Consider the following 5,598-nt stretch of genomic DNA (forward strand, 5'->3'; position numbering starts at 1 on the left):
TTCGTGTCGCGTCCTCTGGCGCATCTGTTATGAAAACAGAAGAAAACTTCAGCAATAGAGAGAAATACTCTTGGTCTAAATTGATGATTGCGAACATTTTAAAATATTTAATTCAGAAATGCAATAGGACATTCTTACATCTACTGTCTTTTTTTTAAAACAAAACACCTTAGCTTGACACCTTTGAAGCTGTTTTTGGACACAGAATACACATATGTGTTTCTGTCCAGGACAGTTTGTGTGTGTGCGCACGCGTGTGTGTGTTTGTGTGTGTGTGTGTGTGTATGTGTGTGTGTGTGTGTGTGTGCATGTATGTGAAATGATAATTTTTGTCACAGTTCATTGTGCCATCAGAGTTTAGAACCGCTGTCGTGTCCTCGTCCTTCCCCGAGCTGCCAATGAAAAGGCTCCAGTCCTAATTACATGATCCACCGGGCTGCTAATTCGACATACTCTCCTCAAATGACATTTACAAATTACTTCTTCCTTTTTTTTTTTTCTTTTAGAAATGGCTTTCTGGATTCCCTCCAAATCCCCCCACCCCCATCCTGTCATGCTCATTGTCATGTAGGGACAAACAAGTTGGCTGTTATCTGCTGTGGCAGTCACATCTCATTTGATTGAACGCACAAACATCTTAAATCCTTTTAACGCATGATGTTGTGCGAAACAATCTGGATTATTTTCTCCCCTTACAGTAAGAAATTTCAGAAGATGCACGGGTGGGGGGTGGGGGGGTGTATGTGTGTGTGTGTGTGTGGGGGACAAGGGACAAAGACTCCTAAAACAGGTCACAAAACATTTCCTGCACTTGCTAAAACATGCTATGGGTAAAGAAACAAGAAAATTTCTGTTTGATTGGCTTTTTGTCTTCTTGTAACAATGCTGCTTGGCAATAAATCTTACATTATTTGAAAGCCTATTTATTTTCCTCAAAGTGGGGCCACAATCCTTAAAATCCTGCTAAATCCCTTTTGCCAAAGCCAGAGGGTTTCTGGTGGAGGCACTGTGATGGTGTGAGCGTCTCCTACACTGGAACAACACAGATCAGCCATGCTTTTAAGTTTCAAAATTAAGCGTAAAGTTATTTTGTTTATTGATCGGAAATAATTTATCAGTGCATAGCATCTCCGTCTTTTCCTCTCTCACTGCACAGCTAACCTATTAGAAAATAGTCCCTTAAAACAGCGAAATACACAATTAATGTGCCCTCAGCGATAAGATCAATATCAAATTAAAATACAATTTTACATTGCAGCAGAGTTGACAAAGCCGTAATATATACAAATACAATGACAGGGCATATCTATAAGTCATCCTCTAAATTTTAAAAGGTCCCATTCAAGAATTAAAGTTGATATTCCAAGATGTTTTACTCTGTATTTGCTCTGCAAGAGACTGTTTCTTTGTAAGAATGCTGGCATGGAAGTCATGCACATAAAGAAAATACAAAGCATCATTGGTTATAGGAATTAGGTGGAAAAGTAAAACTTTGGCATATGTTCATAGGCATTCAGAAAAAAATTCTTTAAGCCTCACAACTAACAATTTCACATCATTTACATATTCTGAGTCCTGTATAGATGAGAATTTTGCTTTGAATAGATTTAAAGTCCAACAATGACATTTTAGAGACATCCTGGAAAAGGAAGCTCATGTAAAGTTTTGCATTATTTGCTGTTATTTCAGCTTTTAACTTTATGTTCTCTCTCTTTTCTCTTCCTAGAAGCTACACCTGGCCTGACTCTGTGTCTGCCTGTGACACCTTTCTGGAGAGCGGAATTGTCTGAGCCTCTGCTGGCAACAACTTAATGCTCAACCTCCACCGATGATCCACATAGCCCTGTCTTTTAGTGTTTAACCCTTTCTCTCTCCTAGATATAGCGATTGACTGAGCTTAACTGTAACTAACTGTATGTGCTCTCTTTCAGACTCTAACCTTGAAAACTGGCTCAGAGTTTATCTGTTCTTTCTTTCCAGGTGAAACAACTAAAGGAGCTACATCCATTAACATTTACTTTTCCTTCCCATAGAAAGTACTCCTGGATCAGTGCTTCTTTGTTCTCTTTGTGTCTCTGCTCTGTTCTCTCAAACCTCCAGTCGGTCGTGGCAGATGGCCGTTCACACTGAGCCTGGTTCTGCTGGAGGTTTCTTCCTGTTAAAAGGGAGTTTTTCCTCTCCACTGTCGCTACTTGCATGCTCAGTATGAGGGATTGCTGCAAAGTCAACACCAGTGACTGTCCACTGTCTCTACATGCTCATCCGGGAGGAGGGAATGCTGCAAGTCACTGACTGGATGCAATCTGCTGGGTTTCCTTAGATAGAAAAACTTTTTATCCAATTTGAATAAATAACTAACTCCGACTGCACTGTTCAATAGTTAGGATTAATTGGAATGTATGTACCTGACTCTTGTGAAGTGCCTTGAGACGACATGTGTTGTGAATTGGCGCTATATAAATAAACTGAATTGAATTGAATGTAAATGAAAGGTCAAATCTGAGACGTGTGTGCACAACAATGGTCATAAGAGCATGTGTTTGTTTAAAAAAATGCTGTGTAAGGCATTAAAATGCTCCTGTTCATTATCCTCACAACAAACCCATCTAAGTCTGCACATATTCTAAAGGAATTTTGCATTAGAAATCAACTGTAATATGTCAATCTGCAGCTTTATCCTGTAAAATCTGAGTCAAAATAAATGATAATTTGATTGTCATGCTTAAGGACAAACATTGTTGAAAAAGAATGGAATGTTGTTTATCTGAAAGACATTTTTAATAAAGCCCTGCAATGATTCAATACCCCATAGGCTGATTTAATTGAAATTGCTATTAGGTGAGGGTTCTTGTACACTCTAAGGTGGCATAAAAGTGGCACTTGAACTAATCTCAGTGTACTTCTGCAACATTTTGGCTCCTTAGATCATAAAATTAACAGTAAGGAAACACTGATTACAAGATATTAAAACTGAACACCCTGTATGTTTTATCTGCTATTGGGTTATCCGTTAAGCTCCACTGACCTAGCAGGGTATAGCTAAGCATGTTTTTTGGGACTGTGACTAGAATGAAGGCTGCAATGTCTCCCTGACATCCTCCAATCTGGCACACAGGCTTTTCTCCCATGGCTGCTCTCTTTCAACTCTGACCAACTCTCCTATGTCAAAGCTGGTTAGCCTAAATGCCGCTCACAGCTCATGGGTTGGTGGTCACAGTACACATATTTTATGAAACAAGTTACATTTCCAGGACAAATACCATGGCTTTTTTTTTTTTATTATTTCATGGACAAAACTAAAGCATGTTGGGTGCTGACTATCCCATAACTTGAATGTTGTGTGCAATTGCATAGAGATACTCTGAGGCAGCTGGGTCTTGCTCACATGGAGGAAGTCTGGACTTGTGTACATGTGAGCACAGGAGTGGTTTATAATCCAGTAGGAAGATATTGTCATTTTGTTTGCAATAGATCTGACCCACATACAGAGAACACTCCAGAGAACAGAAGAAGTAAAGGATGTTTATTGAGAGAAAGATAATCAGGAACGTAACGGATGATTCTCCAACTGTATGGGAAGAGGGGAAGAGAACTGGTGAAAACAGGGAACTGAATGATACAAACTAAGAATAAGGAATTAAAGTAATCAAGAGAATAGCTTACTAAATAGGTGTGGTCAGGTCGCCAGGGGTAGAAGGATTCAGGAACCAGGTTTGTTGAATTAGAGTTTGTAGAAGGTCCTTTAGGTGCTGTTCTGTGTGAGCTCGGAGCAAACAGGAATGAGTTCGGTGTGCAGATGCTTACGTTGGAGGGTGGACAGGGTACGCTTACGGCTTGGTCCAGGAGACAAAGGTTGCAGGAAACTGCCAGCTTGATGCAAATACAAATGAAGACAGGAGATAGGAAACGAAGTCCTCAAAACGTAGATAGTCTTGATCATCCAGAAAGCCTCCCGGACATGTAGACAGTATTCAGTGACATAAATCCAGGACTTAGGTTTACTTAGCCTGCAAAGGAGCAAAAACAAAGTCACACGAGGTCAAAGCACAAAGTATAGACTTAGTGTTTGGCTTGAGCTTCTTACCACTGAGGGCAAACACTCTGTCAAAGTGCTGGCAGCCTCCTGCTTAAGTACTCCTCAAAGTAATCAGTAGAATAAGTCGCACCTGTCACCCAGCACACCTGAGAACTCTTGCACCGTCTGAAAACACTGAACACATGTAGCAAGCACAAAAACACAAACACAACCCAGATCCTGACAGATATGTTGGATCTTATCTTTATAGGTCTAACAGATGTATAAATTAAAGCTTGAACACATTCATTTTATATACTTACCAATGTGGTGAAATTACTGAAGCATAGATATCATTCACTTCAGCCTCAGTCTGTCATATCTGAAATTATACCACCTTTAACCCCAAACACACGCTTCTATTTTCTGCTTGCACCGATGAAACACTGTGTTCTGTTCAAGAACTCTATTTTAGGAGCAGGACATGAATTATTGAGAACGTGGCAAACAATGTGTATGGTAATCCCTTTCTGCTGATCCAAGTGCATGGTCAGACAGAGGGAGGACAGCGTGGAGAGGGTCTGAGAGGAGTGACCATGAGCTGCTCTTGGAGTGTTGGTGGGCTCTGTGAAAGCAGGATCCTAGCTCCTGGCAGCTGCCCAGGCTGTTGTGATTTGTGCGTGCCACTGCCCACAGGGTTGCCACCAAATCTCCCTGGGTTACATAGAGTGCGTTCGCAGGAGGTCTGTAATTGAATTTCACACATTTCACAGTCAGCTTCTTTGAGCTGTTTCTTTGCAAGGCGTGTGGACAGTAACTTTAAAAAAAGCATATGATGAGTTTAAGAATGAGTATTGATTCATCACTTGTATAAATATGCTATTTATAGTAGATCTACAAAATTCATTCAGTGTTTCTCTTGCTTTCCTTTCTCTGTTTTCTAAATCCTTATGTCAGTGTAATCTCAAAACCGTCCATCCATTGTTTTAACTTTTTTTTTATAAAATCTGAAAATGTGGCTATATTTGTATTCAGCCCCTTCACTGTGAAACCCTTAAATAAAATCTACTTCAACCATTTACCTCCAAAAGTACCTTAATTGGTAGATACGGACCATCTTTATGTAATTTAATCTCAGTATAATAAAACCAGATCTTTTGTGAAGTATTCTGTTAGAAGCATTAGTAAACAAGCAGCACCGTGAAGACCAAAAACGACACCAGACAGACAGGGGAAAAGTTGTGGAGAAGGTAAAAGCAAGATTAAGTGATAAACAACATCCAAGCTTTGAACATCTCAAGGAGCACTGTCTAGTTCATCAACTGAAAATACAAAGAGTATGGCACATATGCTAAGCTAAAATATTTATCAGAGAACAGGCCAAGATGGCCAAGCTGGATGGAAAATAATTCAGGTGTGTTGAAGCAGAGACAGAAGCTGTACAATAAAATAAAAACATGCATGATACTGGTTGGGATTGACCCACATATTTCTAACGATGTTTAATCATATCAAGCCACACCAGAAATGCCTGAAATCTAGATCTTCAGATGTATTTAGCAAAATAAAGCTAATGTGGAAGG

At 39.8% G+C, this 5,598-nt stretch overlaps 1 long non-coding RNA gene across 1 annotated transcript; it reads right to left on the bottom strand.

Annotated features, from left to right (window-relative positions):
* Positions 1 to 3,426: 3,426 nt before the first annotated feature.
* On the bottom strand, positions 3,427 to 4,211 carry LOC124856951. Its single transcript, XR_007035460.1, has 3 exons — positions 4,085 to 4,211; positions 3,664 to 4,007; positions 3,427 to 3,568 (listed from the first exon to the last, which is right to left on the bottom strand). It is a non-coding gene; the product is annotated as an uncharacterized LOC124856951 (long non-coding RNA).
* Positions 4,212 to 5,598: the final 1,387 nt, after the last annotated feature.

Source organism: Girardinichthys multiradiatus, chromosome 2, assembly GCF_021462225.1.
Source record: "Girardinichthys multiradiatus isolate DD_20200921_A chromosome 2, DD_fGirMul_XY1, whole genome shotgun sequence".
NCBI classification, from domain to species: domain Eukaryota; kingdom Metazoa; phylum Chordata; class Actinopteri; order Cyprinodontiformes; family Goodeidae; genus Girardinichthys; species Girardinichthys multiradiatus.